The sequence below is a fragment of the Stenella coeruleoalba genome (assembly GCF_951394435.1).
Source record: "Stenella coeruleoalba genome assembly, chromosome: 21".
Taxonomy (NCBI): domain Eukaryota; kingdom Metazoa; phylum Chordata; class Mammalia; order Artiodactyla; family Delphinidae; genus Stenella; species Stenella coeruleoalba.
This window is the reverse complement of record NC_137167.1, coordinates 23,189,809-23,212,782: the sequence shown is the minus strand read 5'-3', so window position 1 is coordinate 23,212,782 and position 22,974 is coordinate 23,189,809. Positions and strand designations below refer to the sequence as shown.

General features: G+C 45.4%; 1 protein-coding gene across 3 annotated transcripts in view; it reads right to left on the bottom strand.

The window, feature by feature from the left end:
- ACSL1 (acyl-CoA synthetase long chain family member 1) overlaps nucleotides 1-22,974 on the bottom strand; it is a 277,457-nt gene that overhangs the window by 116,757 nt on the left and 137,726 nt on the right. The window lies entirely within an intron of this gene.

Sequence of the window (22,974 nt, the reverse complement as noted above, 5' to 3'; positions counted from 1 at the left end):
GTGGCTGACTTTGCCCAACAGGCTTCCACCAAGTGCCCTTAGGTTCCAAGTGCCTGAGCAGTCAAACAGCAAGGTGCTGACTAGGCTGAGAAATCTGAGCCCGTGTCCCAACCCTTTGCATCTTGTATCGAAACCACGGTCTTTCACAAGATTGCAGAATGGTGTCTTAAGGATGAAGAAATATATCTCTTTTTAAACAGTTTATCAAATGATGAAAGACCCTTGTTATTGGGAATATGTTGGAGAAGAAAAAAAAAAGAACAAACCCTGTAGAAATCAGAATGTGAAAAGCAGTTCCAACAGCAAGAAGTTCTTTGCTTTGGGGGCAAATGTCAATCAAGAGCCTAACCCTAACCACACATCCCGTCTCAGGATTTAGTAGGAAACTTTATAACTCTGAGACGAGGAAGAGGTTTCTTTTGGAGTGCCCGCAGTTTGGGTTTGTGGTTCATTCTTGCCACCTGTGTTACTGACCTGAGAGGTGCGGGCTTTGGTTTCCCCATTGTCTGCTATGCTTGTCTCGGTCAGTAGCACAATGGAGTGAAGGCTTTTAGGCTCTTAGAGGACTACTGTACAAGTGATAATCAATCACAGCTCCAAAAGCATGAAATGGCATTTTATCACACAGTCAGTGAAGTGCTTGGGTTTTCTCTACAGGAACAGAAATTATTATATTGCATAGGGCCATCTTTTTCTTTAAAAGGGGAGAAAAATCCACTTCCGATTCAGGTAGGATATTGAGGATTGCAGAAGAGTGAATGCTTTTTGGAATTACGTGCTTGTGCAAGGAAAGGGAGTGAGGACAAAATGCTAATGAAATACAGAAACCAAACCTACTGAAGCATGGAAAAGGTCTGGCATCATATTCAAGCTGCAACAAAGTACTTCACTTATAGCAAAGCTGCACTCAGCCACTGATACTCAGCCTGTCCACATCAGGAGGGCTTCTCCCCAGCAGGGACAGCCCCCTCAGGAGACGGGACAGAATCGCATCTTAGAGCCTGGGGATCTCAGGATGTGCCTCGTACAGACTTCTCATAGCAGGGTAACAGCCAGCCCAGAGGAGACCCACTGGACACGCCGCTGGGCCATCACCCCTCCAGTGCTTTCCCTCCACCCACCCCAGGCCTCTCCAGCCCCCTCTCCTATCGGCTGCTCCTCTATGGGGGCAGGAGAAACTCTTCGGTACTTTACTAAAATACATTTACGGATGAAATAAGATGTCTAAGGTTTCTAGTGTTGGGGAGCCATTGGTAGGGACAGAGATGAAACAAAATGGCTATGAGTTGATAACTGCTAACGTTGATCATGGATACGTGGAGGTTATTGTACTATTCTCTCTATTTTCACCTATGTTTGAAATTTTTCATAACAAAATACTTTTTAAAAATCATGAGACAGTGAAAAAAAAACCAAAAAGGAAATCCTCTCTAAAAATCAGGGTGAGGGGAGCTAGGAGGTTCCTACAGAGCACTGGTCTGGTGTCCTGCACATGGCTTTTGACAATAATTATGAACAATAGTGTTAATAATCAGAACAATGACGTGAAAAGCCTGGAATTGTGAAGCTCAGTAGATATAAAGCCAGTCCAGGAATCTACCCTCCGAACAAGCACTTCAGATGACTCAGAAGTAGGTGGCCCAAGGGCCACAGTTTGAGAAACTCTTCACTAATGAGCCTGATTTTTTGCTCCAAATGGGCTCATTTTCTTTATTCTAGCAAGACCACTCTAACAGTAGGATATGGGCAATTAACTCAACTAACTGCATTAGCACAAAGGGTTTGAAAACTGTGATGATGGGTAAGAGGTGCCCAAGTGCTATGTACCTGACTACTGCACCCTAACATATTGACAGAACAATCTTCCATAGTTCTTAGAATTTTGTATGCCTCAGATTAAAGGACCACTGGTTAGAATAATATTGTTAGGAGATTGAATAGAAAAACTATTAATTATTAAGAAAAAAATAGGAAAATACTGAAAGTTCTTAGTATTGATGAAAGCCCTTGATTTAAAGATTTTTTTTTAAAACTTACATCACTTGATTGAAACAAAATATTAATATACTAGCATTTCTTTGGCATGTCTAAGGAACCAGGTCAAGTTCTGGGGAAGGGATTAACCAACAGTGTTCCCCTCTAGGTCCCAGTTGCTAATTTTGGATCAAGTCATGTAGTCTGTAACATTTGAGAGGAAGGTTGTAGGGAAACAGGATTTCTCATAACTTGTTTTAGGACTGCAGAATGTCACAACCCCAACTGAGGGAAATTCGGCAATTACAGATTCCTGTGCCATTTGACCAAGCAATCCTACTTCTAAGTATTTTCCTGTAGACACAACTCCACACGTGTAAATGATACAGCATTGCCACATTGATTGTAATAGGAAACAATTGGAAATAAGCCAGCTGCCCATCAGTAGCAGAATGGTTAAATATGCCATATATTAAGATATTATTTGTTTGACTTTGAATAAAGAAAAGCTTGAAGGAAGTAGTGAAAATGGTTAACTATAGCTAGGGTAACCAAATTGTTTTTTTGCCTAAATGGGATATTTTTGAGAGTGAAAGGGGTCACTATTAATATTTGTACCAAGACAATAGGTACAGCTTGGTACAGTCCTAGACAAACCAGTCTGTACCTAGAGGGGTGGGAATGAGGTCTGGGGGACAGAGTAACTGGGACCAGGTGGGAGTGACACTTCACAAAGTCACCTTGTTATGTTGCTTTGACTTTGGAATTATGCATGTATATTACCTATTGGAAGTAACAAAAATAAAACTGAGAAAATATTCGAGAAATTATCATGGTCTTTGTAAAATTTGCTACTGGATTTTAATGGTCTTTAATGGTAGACAAGCATTTAATAATTTATCAACTCCCTATTGGCAATGTTTGAAGACAAGACCAGAGCATGAATGAATGCAGAGCTACGTTCTCACAGGTGAACATTCCAGTAGGGAGCTGAGGATATTCAACCTTCATTGATTCCATCTATCCATTCAGTCACTCATTCAGCTTTCAGCATATATTAATTGAGCACCTTTTATGTGCCAGGCTAAGTAGGCACTGGGAGTTCTCTGGCACTCGGGATAGATCCTGACCTCCTCATGGACCTCTGGACCAGTACACAGGACATAAGAACAGCATGGTGAAGTGCAGTTGACAGAAATGTAGCAATGAGACGGGTACAAGGGCTTCCCTGAGGAGAGCACTGAGCAGTTGAAAGTGAGTGAAAGAAAGAATGGGGGCTTCCCTGGTGGCGCAGTGGTTAAGAATCCGCCTGCCAATGCAGGGGACATGGGTTTGATCCCAGGTCCAGGAAGATCCCACATGCTGCGGAGCAACGAAGCCCGTACGCCACAACTACTGAGCCTGCGTGCCACAACTACTGAAGCCCACATGCCTATAGCCTGTGCTCTGCAACAAGAGAAGCCACCGAGATGAGAAGCCCACGTACCGCAATGAAGAGTAGCCCCCGCTCACCGCAACTAGAGAAAGCCCGCACGCAGCGACAAAGACCCAACGTGCCAGAAATAAATAAGTACATTTAAAAATATAAATATTAAAAAAAAGAAAACTTCCCATCTTAAAAAAAAAAACAAAAAAAGAATCGATGAATGAATGCAATTGCATAAAATGACCTCTTACATCTCTTCCAAATGTGCAATTCACTTGTTGTATGACACAGAGCTACTAATATTCTGGAAGAATGGGATGGAGTAAACTCAGTTGCTCAGCTTGGTTAATGAGAGGGGCTGGTAACAGGATAGTCCAGAGTGCTGGGTCTTAGTCCCCCTCGTCCACTGGCCTCTATGAGATTTCAGGGAAGGTAACGAGATTCTCTAAACTTTAGAAAACATAAAATAATGGTGTTTGGCAAACTGTTCTCTGTAGTTCTTCTAGATCCATAATTCTCTGTCCGATGTGCAGATTTTTACCTAGATATTTCCTTCTACTTCAATAGCAGACATTTAACTTTCTCATCTCAGCACCTTTGCAAACGCTGTTCCCTCTGCTTGGAATGGTCTTGATCTCAATCTTCACATCCCCATCTGTTAGGTCTCAATTTCACCTTTTCAAAGATCAATTATCAAAGTTGTGACCTTGTTAGTTTCTGTTTCCTTCCCGGATCTTATAATTTCCAGGTATTTTATCTGAAATTGTAGGCTTTGTAAAGCAGGAATATTGTCTGTCTTGTGTCTCTAGGGTCTGGCGCTGGGAAGTAGTGGGTTCGCATATGGATATGTTGAATGAATCAGAGAAAAGGTCCTGTCATTCCATCATACCCTACTTGCCTGAGGTGAGTGGGAGGTGACATCAATAACCTCTAAGGTCCCCGTTTCTGGCGTGGACAACAGCTGTGTCTTGTCCAGACCAACTTGGCACCAGCTCCTCCGCCCCCCATCCCCATTTTGCGGGGAGGGGAGTGCTTGCACTTGTGTTGCTGCAACACTTAAAGTGATTGCAGGCTGGGGTGGCAGGTTTTGGAGGCAGTTAATCCTGTTTCCAAATCTGGATATTTCAGAGAAATAGCTCCACATGACACTTGCTTTTCTGCCTGGATACAATTTTTGCAAAACCAATAATTATTTATAGCAGTTTACACAACTGACATATAATTCTGCTGGGACGAAAGTAGCAGAGTTGACAGGAAGCTTGCCAATTATGTAGTATTTCAGGCCCCTCAGTGCAAATCTATTCTCTAACAGACAGAAAATGATCTTTCTTTGGGCCTCTCCCTTTCCATGATTTTTTCTCACTTTTGCTGTTTTTTTTTTTAAATCCTTTACCGATAGTCTTTTATTATAGAGATTTTTGTAGAGCTTATACTTTTTAAAATATATTTTTATTTATTTATTTTTTGGCTGCGTTGGGTCTTCCTTGCTGTGCGTGGGCTTTCTCTAGTTGCAGCGAGCGGGGGCTTCTCTTGGTTGCGGTGCGGTTCTCATTGCAGTGGCTTCTCTTATTGCATAGCACAGGCTCTAGGCGCATGGGCTTCAGTAGTTGCGGAGTGCGGGCTCAGTAGCTGTGGCGCACGGGCTTAGCTGCTCCGCGGCATGTGAGATCTTCCCAGACCAGGGCTCGAACCCGTGTCTCCTGCATTGGCAGGTGGATTCTTAACCACTGCGCCACCAGGGAAGTCCCTCACTTTTGCTTTTGAATTGAACTTTAGAGGCTACAGCTAGCTTAATGTAGGAGTTACCATGAGGACCTATCACTCTACTCAAGCATTGATTCTCCTCTCCATTCACTTTATCAATGACATCAGCCCAGGCTGGAAATAAACACTGAGGAAAAGCCAGCTAATGGGAACAGACAAAGTTTTAAAAATTGTTTAATTGGGCTCTGCAAATGAAGAGTTATTTGGAAAATGTCCTCAAGGTCACCACTTAATCAAATGTTCTCTCCTCTTGCCTTCCGCTGACCTTTTAGACTTCTGAGAATGCTGTAGAGCAATGGAACATGGAGAGCTGGCTGGAGCTGGGGACAAGATTCACTCCCAAAAGTTTGACAGGTGATGATGCGGAGGCCCAGATGGTGGAGCGTTTTGCCTGCAGCATAAGGCATGGGAGTGGCCGAGGTGGGAACCAAAACCCCGGGCCCACACCCTCCACATCTATCCCAGTTCATCTCCACGCCCCGCCTGTCAGCATCAGGGTGAGATGAGGCCTGGGTTTTCTGTTTTCTGCCCAAATCAGGCTGACTGCCTGGTGAAGAGGAAGCATCCCATCTGTATTAATTTGCCAGGGCTGCTGCAACAAAGCACTTCAAACTAGGTGGCTTCAAGCCACAGAAATGTGTTGTCTCATGGTTCTGGAGGCTAGAAGACCAAGACAGATCAGGTGTCAGCAGGGTAGGTTCCTTCTGGGGGCTGCGATGAGAATCTGCTCCACGGTGCTCTCCCAGCTTCCGAAGGCCCCAGGAGTTCCTTGGCTGTGGGAGTGTAACTCCGGTGTCTGCTTCCATCTTCACATGGCCTCTTCCTCCGGCCCCCAACCCCGCTGTGTGTGTCACATCATCTTCCCTCTGTGCCTGTCTGTCTCATGCCCAAATTTCCCCTTTTATGAAGACATCAGTCATATTGGAATAGGGCCCATCCTAATGCCCTTATTTTAACTTGATTACCTCTGTAGAGGACCTATTTCCAAATAAGGCCACATTCCGAGGTCCCGGGGGCTAGGACATCCTACCTCTTTTTGGGGGGAATACAATTCAACTCACAACACAATCTAATCACTTTCCTCTGTCAACGGAACTGCGAAACTACCATCTGACAGGGCTGAACAGGGAGAAGACAGATAACGAAACAACACCCCGGTGGAGCTTAAACAAAGAAGCAGATACAAGCTGAAATTGAAAAGTTTTCTTATTATTAGTTGTTCTTGTTATCTGCTTTCAGCATCCTCCCTACCAAGTTTTCTGTTATTCAGTCATCAATTCATCATAGATTTACTGAATTCTTACCATGTGCTAGGTTCTGTTCTAGGGGCTAGATACGCAGCGATAAACAAAACATACAACTCTGGCCCTCATGGAGCTTAGTTCTAGTTGCCAGAGACAGACATAAATATGTCAGATTATAGTAAATTTTATGAAGGAAAATAAAGCAAGGAAGGGTAACGAGTGCCAAGGGAGAGGAGTCATACGGTTTTAGGTTAGATAGTGAGGGAAGAGCTTCCTGAGCAAGTGACACCGGACAACGACATAAAGGAGCTGCGAGGAGGCCATGTCGACACCTGGGGGAAGAGCGTTCGAGGCAGAAGGAACAGCAATTACAAAGGCCCTGAGGTCGGAGCGTGTCTGGAGCATGGAGGACAAGCAAGGAGTCCACGTGGCTGGAGCAGAGGGAGTGAAGGGGGACGGGCAGGGGGAGGTGAGGCTGTGGGGGGTGCACAGAAGTATACGGAGCCGTCAGCCTCCCAGGACATCGTAAGGATGCTGGCCTTTCGCTGAGATGGCAGCCAATGACAGGTTTTGAGTAAAGCAGTGGCAGGATCTGACTTACAGCTTAAAAGAATGCCTTTGGCTGCTGCACTGAGAACAGACTAGGACAGCAAGGGTGGAAAGAGGGAGGTCGGCCCAGAGGCCACTGCGGTGATCTCGGCAGGAGGTGCTGAGTGGACGGACAGGTGAAACGGGGCTGTGTTCTAGAATCTAGAGACTGTGAAGGCAGAGCTTGCCTGCTCCCCTAGTGGACCAGATGTAAAGTTTGTGAGAGGAAGGGAAGGGTCAAGAACGACTCCAAGACTTTTGGCCTGAGCAAGTGGAAGCATGGGACTAAGATGTGAAAACGGGGATTTGGCAGAGAAAGACAAGAGCTCAGCTTGAATCAAGTAAAGTCCGAGAGGCCATTAGCCTCCCAGAGGAGATGCCAGCGCGCTCGCAAGTAGCACGTGCCTGTGGCAGGGCCAGAGTCTTCCGAGGGCTTTGAAGCCCCGCCTTCTTTCCCAGTCCCGCCTTTCTCAGTCCCGCACAACTACCCAATGTTATCCCCATTCCTTTCTCCCTCTTTCTGCTGCTTCCTGCCCCTAAGACTTCTTTGGTGTTTTTCTCATTTTTGGAATGTCATCTCAACTCATTTCTTCCTGTCTGAATTCAAACCACCCTTTAGTTTTCATTTATTCATTCAACAAACACTCCTCTGAGGCAGACACTGCATAGGCTGCAGTTGGGTCCCTGTGCCTCTCGGGAGCCTTTCCCTTCATCCTCACTGCTCTCCTCTGGTCTCAACCACCGACTGAGCCCTCGCTGCCTGCAGCCCTCCTTCTGGCCTCCAGTCAGACACAGCCCTGACTGTCATGAACAATTCGGGGTGAATGTCCTGCTCCCTAAAGAAGATGCAAGCTGTCCTCATCGAGCACATGTGGTACACGTTCGATGAGTCCTTGTGGGATTGAATTCACAGCTCTGGTTCACTGGTTTGGTCTGCAGAGCCTCAGTCTCTGGTAGCACCTCCAGACCCAGCCCAAGCTCCCCCCGCCTCTCCAGGGGTCTCCGCCACCGGTAAAGGAACAGGAGGGAGGAGGGGAAGGAGTGAAGGAAAGGGAGGGTGAGGGTCTCAGTTGTCAGTGTGGGACTCTTGGCCTTTATCTAATGGGCTGCGAGCCTTTGATTCTCCGGCTCCAGTGCACAGCCTACCCCCTGAGCCCAGGTAATGAGCACGTCTCTGAGAAGGAGGTTTCATGGTGTCATATAAACAGCATGGCTTTGCTCTGTAGCTGACCTGGGCTTGGATTCTGGCTCTGCTACCTGCTAGCTGGCAACATTAAGCAACCACTTAACTTCTGCATTACTCATCTTACTCACCTCTACGATGACACACTCTTCAATATGTATAGATGGCAGGTAGCTCAGCGCCAGACATACAGAACGTGCCCAGGAAATAAACGCCGTATGCCTTGAAAGGGCCCACAAGGGCCTCCTCTGACTCCTGTGCTGGGCCATGCCAGTTCTAGGATGGCCAGTCCCTTGCCTACTGGCTTTGCCCGATTCCAGGGGGCCAGCATGAGCTACCTGCCCCACAGGCGTGGACAATGGATGTGTCCCTGGGAGAAGTAGGCAGGAGAGAGCATTTGTATGGGGGAGTCACAAAGAGCTTCGGGGGCTCCATGGGAACCTCAGTCTCCTCTTTCCCTGGATCTCGACAACCTCCCTCTCTCCTAGTTTGATAGGGCTTGATCCCAATCATCGTAGGTGCGTGGAGAGTGAGAGAAATCGAGCCTCTCTTTTGCTCTCAGAAAGTGGAGTGTGATCACACACAAGGTGAGTAGTTGCTGGAAGGACCAGCCACCAACCTCCTGCAGGATAGTGGAGTGGTCCTGAGGCTTCGTCTACAGAGGCCAAATCAAGTGGAGTCCTCTCTCCTCACCCAGCCAGGAATATCTGGGTCTCAGAGAAAGAAGGAGGGGATTATGAAATGAAAGTACAAGAGAACGATTCTCTGCACCTTCCTTCAGGGCACTTGCAAAGACGTGATTCCATGAACTCCCCATCCCTGGCCGAGGTGTACAGTCCCCGGGTCATAGATGAGGACATTGCCCAGAGCAATTTCAATGGAAGAGCCCTGACCAGAATCCAAGTTTTCCGACTCCAAGACCAGTATTCTTCCCCCGCCTCTATCCTGTCTCAGATACGGGTCTCAGTCCCCCTCTTCCTGCACAAGCATCCATGACAATCAGCTCACTGACTGATCCTACATTTTACGCCCTGCTTGACTTTTTGAAAGGATGACCTATGTTACACTGCTAAAGTGCCCATTTTCCTAGCACGGATGAAGAACTTGAAACCTGGCCAAGGGAGACTCAGGGCTGTGACTTTCCTTTGCTTGAGTTATCCAACATGCAATTGCCAAATCTGGGTACATCCCACTGCTTTCCCCAAACTGGCAGGAGCGGATCAGAACCTCTTATCTCTTTACCCTTTCTTCCATTTGTTTTTTAGGTAAAGGATGAAACGTTTCCAGCTCGGCAGAACTCCCAACAGATAAATAATTAATAGAAAAGAGCACTGAGCTAAAGGTCAGTGCCAAGTTCTGCCTGATCAGCAGTCTTCACCTTTGTCCCTGCACCAGCCCCCTTTACACGTCCTAAATCTGCAGACTCAACCTCAGTCTGGCCCCGGGTCAATCCTGTCCACAGTTTAGTGGATTTAGCCCAAGGCCGTAGCACCTTTTTCTGGCCCTTGCTTCGTGCACTCCTGCTTTACTCCCCAAATGGACTCCATCTTGGACTTGATCGTTGGATTCCTGCTCTATTTCTTAAACTTGAATATCCATGTGTGTGTCTTGCCAACCACTTCAGTCCTTATAGGGCTGAGTTTCTGAGTTTCTAGTGCCAGACACCCTTCCAGGAGCAGGAAACCTGTTCTTGAAAATGGGCCCAGTGCCTGGGGCCTGCTGCCTGCCCCCAGGGCACCAAACCCCACCTGCCTGCAAGATCTCCCAACGGTACCTGCTCCCAGCTTCTCCTTGGGTTCCAACAGCTGTCAGTTATACCACCTCTTTCTGTAGCCACAGCCTTCAGAGACCTCACTCTGTTTCGCAGAGTGTCCCTGCTCTTAGCAAAGGCCTCTCAGTGTGCTCTCCAGGTGCCTGTCCCATTCGGGTAGGGACACCTAGTCCCAGGATCTTATCCTCATGCCCCTTCCCATCTGACAGGTAACCAGGTCATGCAAGCCGTGTCCCCGGACAGGACAGTACAGAGAAATGGCTCTAGTCCTGGCTTTCTACTAATTGGCTAAGTAGCTCCAGGCAAGTCATGTGACCTCCCTGAGCCTCCCTCCTCAACCTCAAAATGGCAAGTACTAAAGCTGCTAAAATGGGGGGCAGGTGGGGAGAGTATCTAGAGGTCCCCTGGATCATTTGCAATTTGAGGATTTTGTGATTTACACAATTCATTTATATCATGAATAAGATGGATATCCCTTGTTCTCAACACATGAATGCACACAGTGATGGTTAACTTTATGTGTCGACCTGACTGGGCTTAGGGATGCCCAGATGGCTGGCGAAACACTCTTTCTGGGTGTGTCTGCAAGTATGTCTCCAGAGGAGACTAGCATTTGAACAGGTAGTCTGAGTAAAGAAGATTGCCCTCACCACTGGGCATGATCCACTCTGTTGAGGGCCTGAATAGAACAAGAACAATAAAAAACACCAGGAAGGGCAAATTTGCTGTCTCTGATGGAGCAGGGACATCATCTCCTGCCCTTGGACATAGATGCCCCTAGTTCTTGGGCCTTTGGACCAACTGACCCCCAATTCTCAGCCTCCATAACCACACAAGCCAATTCCTATAACATATTTCTTATCTATCTATCTATCTACCTACCTACCTACCTATCTACTTACCTATCTGCATATATTCTTTCTCTATAAAGAACTTTAATATAACACCCTTGCTTTATGCCCAATTCTGGTGTGTTTAAAATAAAACAGGGCTGGGCTTCCCTGGTGGCGCAGTGGTTGAGCGTCCGCCTGCTGATGCAGGGGACGCGGGTTTGTGCCCGGGTCCGGGAAGATCCCACATGCTGCGGAGCGGCTGGGCCCACGAGCCATGGCCGCTGAGCCTGCGCGTCCGGAGTCTGTGCTCTGCAGCGGGAGGGGCTGCAACAGTGAGAGGCCCGCATACCACAAGAAAAAAAAAAAGAGTAAAATAAAACAAAGACGTTCAGTTGCTACAGCCACGATCATCCTAAGGGAGCTTGAGGCTCAGGAGAAAGGATGCAGCTACATGCGATGGGTGCTCATCACTCTCTGTCCCACCCAGGTCTGGCCTGAGACTCATTTTTAACGTGAGTTGATTGATCCAGGCAGCCTGGATCAATTTGTTGCAAGATGGAACGTATTGGTCTCCTTCCCTGGAGCAAACCCCACTGTGTGTAACCATTTCCCACAAATCCATGAACTCAGGTGAAATTCCACGCACGCTAGAGACAGCCTGGGAAAGAGAGACTGGCCCCCAAGGACAAGATGCTACCTGGTGGGGGCCTGGAGAGGACAGGGGCTGCTGCCTTTTGTCCCGCCCCTTCCCCAGGGCTGCGCCTGTAGGAGCTTCGAGCCTTTTCAGGCCTGGCTGACATGGCCCCTCCTGCTCGCCTGTGTTACCTGCACAGTCACACACTGTTTTCTGTTTGACAAGGACAAGTCCTCTCCCAGGCCTTTGGTGTGGCAAACCTCTGCCCTAGGCATATTTCAGGGCAAGGAGAAAGGATTCATCAATAATGCATCTACATGACCTATTCTGGGCATTTTCAAAATAAAATGTTTGGAACTGATTTTACTTCTTACACCTGAATAATTTTATAGATCTCAGTTTATAGACCAGAAGAAGACATAATTTCGTATCTGTAAAAATGAATAAAGTAGGTTTGCTTATAAACATGTATTTCAGTTTCTTTGGCCAGCTATCATATTTGTTATTTGTTCTCTGAATCTGAAAAGCTGAGCTTATCTTTCAAAATCAACAACAACAACAAAACCCTGCCTGTGCCCACCAGGGAGCCCGTGGAGGGCTGGATGGGTGGACGTGTTGGCAGGTTGGGAAGGCTTCCTGCCTGTGGAGACACAGGCCCTTGGGTCTGTCCCCTCCAAGGCTGCAAGTGTAAGAAGGAAAACATCCCCCTCGTTCACAACAGTCTTGGAAGGTAGTTTGGACAAGTGTTACTCTTATTTTGCAAATGAGGAAATTAAGGCTCAGAGAGGGCTTTTCTGGAGATCTCTTGATTAGCTCTGAATGGAAACGCAACTCAGTCCCCTGACTCTGCTGCTCTCGCTGGGACCTGAAGCTACGACAATTCTGCTCTGACATGCTTGAGCCCCATCCTTTCTCACCTTCCCTAGAGACACACTTCAGGCCCTGAACATCAATGCACACAGGGAGCCAGCCCCAGAGGAAACTGTTGCCTGAACGAAAAGATTCTCCGGGGAAATGGATACAGGCCCACAGTCACAGCTAATGCAGGAGAGACACAGGGGCCTGTGCAAGGAGTTCATGGAGGGGATGTGATTGCCGGTGGACCCATGACCTGGACCCAGGTGACTGGAGGCTCCTCACCCTGTCCCCGTCCTTAGAATGTGCGTTCAGCTTGCCATCCCTGCTCCCAGAAGCTGCCCCAAGGACACAGCCTTGACATAATGATGTGGGTTGAGACCATCTGGATGACATATGTGACTGAGCCCAGTGAAGGCTTCTATATAAACTTCTAAGATCTGGCGATGGACGTGGAGACCTACTGTCTTTCAGGGCCCAAGACAAGAGTCCTACGTCAGTCCCCTTGCTTATTTTCTTTTCTCTTTCTTTTTTTTTTTAAATTTCCTTTTTATTTTTGGCTGCGTTGGAACTTCGTTGGACCTTCGTTGCTGCGTGGGCTTTCTCTAGTTGCGGCGAGCTAGGGCTAGTCTTCGTTGCAGTTCGCAGGTTTCTCATTGTGGTGGCTTCTCTTGTTGCGGAGCACGGGCTCTAGGCATGCGGGCTTCAGTAGTTGTGGCACATGGGCTCAGTAGTTGTGGCGCACAGGCTTATTTGCTCCGTAGCATGTGGGATCTTCCTGGACCAGGGCTCGAACCCGTGTCCCCTGCATTGGCAGGTGGACTCTTAACCACTGCGCCACCAGGGAAGCCCCTCCCCTTAATTATTAAACCTGTCACCCACAGATCGGGAGTGTCTGCCTCTTTCTTCAGTCTCTCCTTGCCCTGTTGAGTACAGGGGCCAGTTTGTAAACCAACAGAGAGAGGTTCTCATCCTCCGTGTTGCTAGAACATGCCTATGTACGGAGGGAGGAATCAGACTTAGGACTTCAAATGAGGCGAATATTAAAAGTCCATTCAGATGCCTGTAGGTTCCCATTTCAGTGGTCAATCTGACAGTTTCCTTACCTACCACACCTTGCTAAGTGACAGCAAATCAAGGAAGCTAGACCCCTGGGTTCTGGTAAAATGGGGAAAATAAGAAAACTCACCTCATAGGGTCATTATGAGGGCAAACTGAGACAATTAGGTTTGTAAACAGAGAACTTCTACAACAAAGACACCATGATTATTAGTAGGTATTTGGAGAGTGGACTATATGCAAATAGCAGGTGGTTTCTGCTTCCTCTTAAAGAGATTGTAATCTAGGAGGAGTACAAACTATATTCACAAGATGCTTTAAAGACAACTGCATTCCTGAAGAACTACACCATTCAAAACTTGTCTAATTCAAGTATAATGTTCTTATAGTTATAATCACAAAATGGGTGGGGGGGAACATGTTCTAAGAGTACACAAATCTATAATCATAGTAACATATTTTTGCTTTAATGATGCTTTAAAAAAATGTCTTAATAATATATCCCTTTTAGTTTGCAGTCTTTCTCCCAAATTAACAGCACTGAGGATCACGGCTAGGGCCTTCTTTATCTCTTGCATCTAACTCCATTTCATAGTAATTTACAGCACATTTTCACCAACAGTACTTTTTTTTTTAATAAAAGTTTAGATGGTACTATCATAGGATAGAAAAGATGTCAAACTCTCAAAACGATGAATGTTAAAATAACATCACTATAGTCACCAAAATCACTCACAAAACCCCCTGTGCTTGATTCACAGAGACAAGGCCCTTGGGGGTTTCTGTTTACCGCTAATGTGGGTTGGCCCCCAGACAAGGGATTTTCCCTAAGTTGGTGTTCTGGATTTGTTATGCCCTTCTGGATCGATCATACAAATCTGAAGGAATTTGCACTATTTCAAATATTTTATTACTATTTTACACAGCATGATTTAAAATTTGCATAATTCAAATTCACATGAAATTTGAGTGCATTGTTTCAATGAGAGCAACTCAGAGCAAAGAGCATTCAAGTGGCTGCTAAGCCCTCCGAAAGGAATAAAGGTGGGAACAACTGCCTGGGGGGAGGAGGGATGCTGGCTAATCGGGAGATACTTTTTGAAGAAGGAACATTCTGAATACTTTGGATTAAAATATATTTTGAATATGTTTGAATGGAAAATCATTTGGAATGTGTTGAATAGAAGACATGCTCTAATTACTACGATATGCCAATTCTTTGGTCCCCCTGGAAATTGCTCAATTTCAGAATCAATAGTTCTTCTGATTGCTGCACTTTTGAAAAGACCTTGGATCCCTTTCTATTTTGAAAAGCTCTGCCATTATCATTTGGGCTTCACTCAGAATCATGGTAAACACCCAGGGGCAGAGAATGAAGCCACCACTAAAGGATAAGGTGTTCTGCCTCAGATTCCGGGGGGTGGGGGTGGGGCAGAATTTAAGTCTACTTCTCGAGTTCAGGGTATGGATCATGTGATATTTCTCAATAACTAAGAGTAACCATGAATATCTGCCTGAAAGAAGCTTAAGTGGGAGTTCTAGCTTCGGTTGCCAAAGGATACATTAAATGCTCTTTGGTGCTTATTGGAATAATGGAATAGATAATTTAGGTTGCTTAGGGCAACACAAAGTTTTTTTTGTTTTTTTTCCCTGAATGGACAATTAGAAACCCTGACTTTATAACAGCAACAAAATTCCTTGTCCGCTTGAACTAGCACATCAGCAGATTCATCAACAAATATTTAAGTTCCTGCAATGGAACCTCTGACTTCCTTGTTTAATAACTCTTGACGAATTCTCTAATATCCTGTCAAAGAAAATATCTCTTCTACCAAATCATCTTAAAACATTTTTATTTTTCCATTTCATCCTTAGACTAGCTAAAAGTGGTGTTTGGTTATTACTGTTCATTTCCCCCCACTCCCACAAAGAGATGGGTTAATTCAGTCCTCTGTCTCTTTCCAGTTCTAAGTTCTACAACCTCAGGTCAGGAAAGCAAATTTATGTTTTCATGTTATAAAAGATGGACTCATAGGTTAAGATCACCTTGTCCAGTGGTTCCCAAATCTGGTTGTGCATCAAAATCACGTGGAGACTATATAGACATAGAGACACAGATATGTAACTGAATGGTAGCCAATGTTCCATTCATCTATAGCATTTCACTTAGGAACCACTATTCATCTTACAGGCAAGGAAACTGAAGGTCACAACTTGTGGCGGAGCTGAGCCAAGAGACCCCAAGCTCCCGACTCACAGGCTGTTCAAGTTCTACTGAAGCTTCCGTTACATTCAATAACTACAGGGATTAAAGAGAGAAACATCTCTCAGAGAAATTCCAAATGGATTTTTGGGCATATCTATTTTATCTCTTTCCTCTAGATCTCCACTCTTTATAAGAATATTGGGTCTCAAGTTCCTTACTAGTAAGAACCTTAATTAAAAGTGACTAATAGCACATAATCCTATCCCAAGTGCTATTGAAACAAAAGGCAAAGGCTCAGTTTCAGCCCATTAGGAGCTCGCTGAATCTATCATCAGCATTTACTGAAGGCTCATTGTGTGCACGGCTCTATGCTAGACTCTCTGGGGTTATAAAAAAATTTTTTTTTAGTTAAAAAAACAATAAAAGGTGGGTTCCAAAGGAATTTGCAGCTTAAGAGAGGGAACCCAAACATATAAAAAGGTTATGACACCAATGTGTGCAATAGTGATTTCTCTTCTTGGGTGTGTTAGGGCAGGTTGACTGCTGTAACATACAAACTCCCAAATGTTTAATATAAATTCTTGGTAGGTGGACAGCTTTCCTGCAGGTGGGGACTCAGGCTCTCCATCTTTTTCCCATCTTTTAGCTCCGCCATCTTCACCACCAGTTTCCACGCAGTATCAGCTACCCATTGATAGTGCTTTCAAATGATTAGAACCATAAAGAAGATTCCTGACTGAATCAGTTATAAGGCGGCTCTTCTGTTTGGGATTCTCTTTAAGCATGAAGGAGCTCACGGCTCAATGTCCCACTCAACCTTTGTAACTCAGCATGACCTCATCACAGGCATCCTGTGCACGAATTTCCCATCTAGTCTCCTCCTTCTTTACTTTTATTTTCCCTTTGCTCTGATTTCTTTCCTTATTTTTAAAAATTTTATGGAGGTATAAATTTTGGTAAACCCCAAAATACAAATGTAATAAGTAAAATCAAACCTAAGAATATAAACGCTGCTATGTCATCTCAAAGCCTTTCTAATGAAGTACAAACTGCACATGAAGATATGATATCCTGCTACTGAATCCAAAGAGGAAAACATGGCAACTTTGCTAGCTTCTGTGATACTTTTTAATCCAAAGAACCAGTAGCAAAACAGAGAAGGTAAGGTTCTCTTCCTAGACTGTGTGGTGACAGCCCTCGGACCCAGCTCCCTGCCCATGGAACACGCGGAGGGGCAGAGGTCTTAAACGGGTCCCCCCTTTGTGGCCGGGATATGGGATCCAACCTCACCAACAGAACTGCTTTTAGCACAAACGACAACAACAAAAACCTTCCTTTTTGTGGGCGTGGGGCAGGGAAGAGAGGAGGTAACTGAGAAAACAGACTCAGCAGAGGAAAGCCCATTTTTAAGGATCATGTAATAATAGGCAAATTTTTCACTGCAAATAGGTACACAGCTACTCCTGCTAATCTTTAACAAGATTACACCCACTCGCCTTCCTGGCACCAGGCTGGGCAGAGAATTCAGGGAGCAGATATTTTCTGAGGATTCCTTTTGGCTCTTCCGTGGGCCCTGCACGATCCTGACACAGGCTACCAGCCAAGGCCGAGTGTAAGATGACTCGGGGTTCTCTGGCCAGATGGACTGGTGCTGGACAGACCATATGAGAAAACAGTATATGTATACACACATCTACATATATATTAAGCTTTCGCACACATATATAAAGTGCTTTTTTCCCCTATTTTGCAATATATACTTACAGTTTAAAAAAAAACCTCATGGAAAATTTAGAAAACAAAAATCATTCCTCACCCATCTCCCAGGGGCAAACTGTACTTTTACATACCTCTTTCCTACTTTCATATATATATACATGTATGTGCTTATGTGTGTATTTATATATATATATATATATCACATAATTGGGTTCATATTATATATGTCATCTTGTAGTCTTTTTTGGATTCAACATTATATCATGAGATTTTTGGTCATCTCACTGAAAAATCTTTAAGGACAGTATCAGTAAAAGCTAATATGACTGGACCATGATTTCCCCCATCATTTCATATTATTGAACATTTCTGCTGTGTCCAGTTTTAAGTGTAACAGAAGGGAGAGTCGTGTGTACGTGTGTCACTGGCTGAGCTTCAGTGGCATATCTAAAAGGAGGCATGTGCCCAGACGCCCTCCTTTAACCCCCTGGGGGCGGGGACTGGATGGATCTGCTTTCAAATATTGTACATCAGTGGCTGTGTGTTTGGTCTGAGCCCTATTTTAAAGACTGCTGTATCTCACTGCCTCTAGATGAGGACCAGCTCTCTAGCTGGAGCTAGAGTCCCCTCATTCCATCTGCCTTATATCCAACTGGGAGCATATATCCTGATTTACCTGGATGGTCCCAGTTGATGCTGGTTATCCCTGCGCAATTAGTAATAGCTCCCCTTTTCACCCTTGAAAGTGTTTACATCTGGAAGATCAATGATATGGTCACCACCTATACCCTGCCTGCTTCACTCACCTAAGTTCCTGCCATGGAAGCATCTGAGGTGACAACATGCTCCTGTGCTCTCTGGGGTGGTGAAGGAGCAGCAGGGCCTTCTGGATCTCCCTAAAACTTCACCCCAAGAACACTGGCCCTGTGGGTGTGCATAAAGCTTTCTACCTTCCAAACACATGCAGCATGTGATAAAAGCATTTCTATTGAGGTTGGTGGAAATTCGACTTTAGATCTTATATTTTTAGGTATATTACATGGATTTATTACAACAACTCAAGAGAATAAATATTTACCCATCTTATTTGTAGTTTTCTAACACAGCATTATGCACACAATAGATGCTCAATTAATGCCACAAATTCACTGTCTTTAAGATTGACATTAAAAAACAAACCTTAATAAAATTTGTGACAATTCTGATGTAGAAAAACTTCCTGCTAGACAAAGCTAGAAGAAGGGACAGTTGAACTGGAATGTTAACAATGTATTTTGAAACAAGCACTGAAATAGAATACTTTGTTATTTTTTTAATCTGAGTAATCAACCTGGCATTTATTTTTTAAAAACAGAAATAGTTCTATTTTTGTGTAATATGAAAGTAAATATCACCAATAACGCCATCCTCCAAAATGAGCACTGCAAACACTTTGGTTCATATCTTTCCAGATTATGTACTATAAATGCAATCACCAAACAGGTGTGGGATGGGTAGCCCCATCTCCTCTGGGGGCGGGGGGGTTGGGCAGCATTCTCTACACAGATAAGTAATTGGAAACTGGCCACACTTTCTCTCCTGCAAATGTCCCTGCTGGATGACCCTCTGCCATCATGGGTTTCTACCATTGCCCATGTTGCTGTGTGGGACTCTGAGCTGTGGTCCTTCCAGCTGGAACCTGGGCAGAGGTTCTAGGTGAGAGTAGAGGGCTAGGACCTCCTCTATGCCACCTGACCCTTTTCATCTCCACCATAGTAGCCCACCAGACTGCAAGGTGAGGGCAATTGTAAAAAGGAATTACAATGACTTTCCCACCAATGTTCATAGCAGCACTATTCACAATAGCCAAAAGGCGCAAACAACGCACATGTCCGTCAACAGATGAATGCATAAAATGTGGCATATACTTACAACAGCATAGTATTCATCCTTAAAAGGAGTGAAGTTCTGATGCAGGCTACAACATACATGAACCTTAAAGACATTATGCTAAGTATGCTAAGTGAAAAAAGTCAGACACAAATGGACAAATACTGTATGATTCCGTTTATATGAGATACCTGGAAGGGGCAAATTCATAGTGACAGACAGCAGAACAGAGATTACCAGGGGCTGGGGAAAGGAGGACTGGGGAGTTGTCGTTTAATGGGTACAAAGTTTCTGTTTGGGATGATGAAATAGTTCTGGAAATTGATAGTGATGATGGTTGCACAACAGTGCAAATATACTTAACGCCACTGAATTCTACACTTAGAAAGGGTTAAAATGGTAAATTTTATGTTATGTATATTTTATTACCAAAAAAAAGAGGCTTTGAAAAAAAGAAGAATTACAATGTGAGAGAGTGAGTGTTAAGGTTCTACACATGGACAGTCGTCCTCGGGGCCCCTGGTGACCTAGTCTCCCGGGGGGGATGCCCAGGGCCCTTCCTACCCCTGCAAACCTGATTTTCTCATCCTCAGTTTGCATCCATGATCCTCTCATTCCAACACAAGCCCCCACTGCTGCCAGTGTCTCTGTTCATAAGTTCACCCCACCCTCTGAAAAACTCCACTCCTTCCCATAGGGTGCACCCTCATTCATGGGTTCTTCTCCCCACTCAGGGCACCAAGAGGGCTGCAGGCCTGTTGGGATTTTTCTAGCTGATCTAGTAAGCAAACACACCTCTTAGAGACAAATGATTATTCTTCCTGGAGACGGTGGAGTTGAACCCATCCTGAGGAGCTCCTCGATTAGCAAGGCACTCGCTCGGCTCCTAAGGCTAGTGGTCTCCAGCCTTAAATGGAGGAGAGTTTGGTTTTTGATGTTCTTCTAAGGAATCTCTTGCTGGAATCACGAAAGGGTCTTTTTCCCCTGTAACATCTGCTCTCTCATCCCCTAGGAGCCATTTCATATAAATGACTCCAGAGCCATTTCATATAAAAGGTGGGGAGAGGGTGGCAGTTTCTCCTGTCACATAAACATAGAAACTCCAGCAACAGAGTTTTGATTGTGCCAAAGACTCAGATACACTGAAATGGGGAGATGCAGAGACAGTCCAGGTGCCGGGGACAGGCCAAGCTCCTTAAAAATCAAGGGATGTTAAAGGACATGTGAGCAATCATCTAGGCACACCCTTGATTTGCCAGAAGCTCCATGGGAAGGAACTTGTATCCTGTCCAGAGCTGGGATCCCAGTGCACATGGAGAAAATCTGATGGGCTCGGTGGGCCCTGACAGACACGAGGTCCGAGCACCGGGTCCCCAGGAGGCTACCTCCGCACAGGTGAGGAAGGAGGGTTGAAAGAGCCAGACTCAGCAGCAGAATGGGCCTTGGGCTCTGACTCTCCAAGGTCATGGGTGATGTGCCCTGCCTCATTCCTAAGGTGGGGCACAGGCACCCCAGGAAGGAGAGTACTTGTAAAGAAGTAACTAAACTAAATTAAAGGACGATCTTCTTGGGAGCTTAAATCACCGGGATAAGGAACCTGCTCAAAAGGCTAGACTGGAGCAGTGGAAGGGTCTTCCCACAGGCTGGAGACAGCTGAAAGCCAGCAGGGGTGGAGCAGGTGAGGGGAGAACAGACACCCCAGGACCAGCAGAAGTCATGGGCGGCTGGACCACGTGAGCAGCTCAAGAGTCAGGAGGAAGCTGGCCTCACTGGGGGCACCAAGGGCTGTGAGACGGGCAGAGCTGCAGGGGCATCAGCTTGCCTATTTGCGAAAGACCCCTGTCTCCCATCACCATGCTTCCCTTATCCTCAGAGAAGCTGGACGAAGGATATTGCTTCTTTCAGAGGTTAAATGTTGAACCAGGTGTGATCTTGATAAAAACTAAACATCCTTCTGCTCTCTGCTCCACCTGCCCCTTTATCCATCCAAATAAACAAAAGCAAAAGTAAAAGACAATAATAGCAATCAGGTATATGAAAGGCCTGATCTAGACTCTTCTCCAAGGAGAAAGTCTCTTTCAATGGCTACCAATTTCTGTCACCCAGATCACCGCCACCTGAGTGCTACCTTCACAAGAAAAGACACCCATTGTCCTCCATGTTTTCATCATTGGGTTATCATGTCACTTCTTTGGGAAGATTACATGATGTTCCTATTTCAATGTGGATTTGAACAAACAGCCCAAGGGGAGAAATAATGTATTCTTTAAGGGGGGGGTAAGTGTACTTCTTTTCTCAAGCACCTTGAAAACAGACTGCCTTCTGTGTGAGAACTGCCAATAAGCAGCAAGACACACAAGGAAGAACCAAGTAAACAGAAGCCTTTGAACATGCCACACATACTCTGCTCCCAACTGGTCTGACCACAGTGTTACAAGCCACGGCTTGGGCAGCCCTCTCCCCAGTCAGATAAGGGACATGTTAAACCAACAGTGCCAACAGTTTGCAAGAGAGGGAAGAGCACGGAGGGCATGATTTCATCCCAGAATTTCATTGCTCATTAGCCAACCTGCATAGCTGGCATGAGACCCTACCTACAGCAGGCCTGGCTGAGCCACAGGCAGTTTCTAGAAACTCCAGGGTACAGTTATTGTGTTAATTTCTCCCCATACCAATGCCCACGTGGGGCCTCTGCTCTCTGACTTCTCAAACTGGACTGACAGCCAGGGCCCAGAAGTTGGCCAAAGGGGTCATGGGAACAAGTACCTAATGCAGTTGATATAAGCTGTTGCACATGGAGCCCATTCACAAGCACATTGGGATCCATTCCGTTCCACCATTCAAGACCCCTGCCTTTGACTGGCACTCAGGAGAGAGCATGGCTTCCACCCATGTTTCAGCATCACGTCTCCCATAACCCCTGGGTTGCCAGATGTTGGTGGGTTGCCAGATGTTGGTGTCCTAGTGGAGTTACCCTGATGTCTTAAAAAGGTTTTATTCCTCATTCTAGAGGAGAAGGGGACTGTGGTTATAGGAACAAGAAATGTACCAAGTGGAGAAGGTAGCAGGGGTGTCCCCAAGAACTGAACAGTGACATCTACTGTGTCAGTACTGGCTACAGAACTTGTATTCATTCATTCATTCACTCATTCACTCATTATTTTATTTTTCTAAATTGTGTATATGTGTGTGCATGTGTGTGTGTGCGCATGTGTTTGCGTGCGTGTGCATGTGTGTGTGTGTGAGGCACAGCGTGCAAAGGTGACTTCTTTCTGCCCTGTTTACCGGTTTACTTGAGGCCGCAAGACTTTAAGTAGATGGATAAGTGGCGAGCTGGACTAAAGGAGTGCTTAAGGCACAGTGGCTTACCTTTGGGCTGAAGACAGAGTTAGGCTTTACTGAACTCTGTTCCAGTGCAGTTTTAGGTAATGCAGATGGAGGAGTGGGCCTAGAAAGGCTGAAAGAGACGTTTTAAAAAGACTGAGGTCAGCCCTAAAAAAGGGTGAAATCCTGCCATTTGCAACAACGTGGATGGACCTCAAGGACATTATGTGAAGTGAAATTTGTGAAGACAAATCCGGACGACCTCACTTATATGGGATATTTAGAAAAAAGAAAAGAAAAAACAAAAAAAACCCAGCTCATAGATGCAGAGAATAGACTGATGGTTGTCAGAGGCGGGGTTGGGGGAATTGGATGAAAATTGTCAGAAGCACAAACTTCCAGTTATAAAATAAATAAGAAACAGGGATATAAGGTACAGCTTGGCAACTATAGTTAATAATATGTAGTGCACATTTGAAAGTTGCTAGTAGTAGATCTTAAAAGTTCTCATCATGGGAAAAAAAA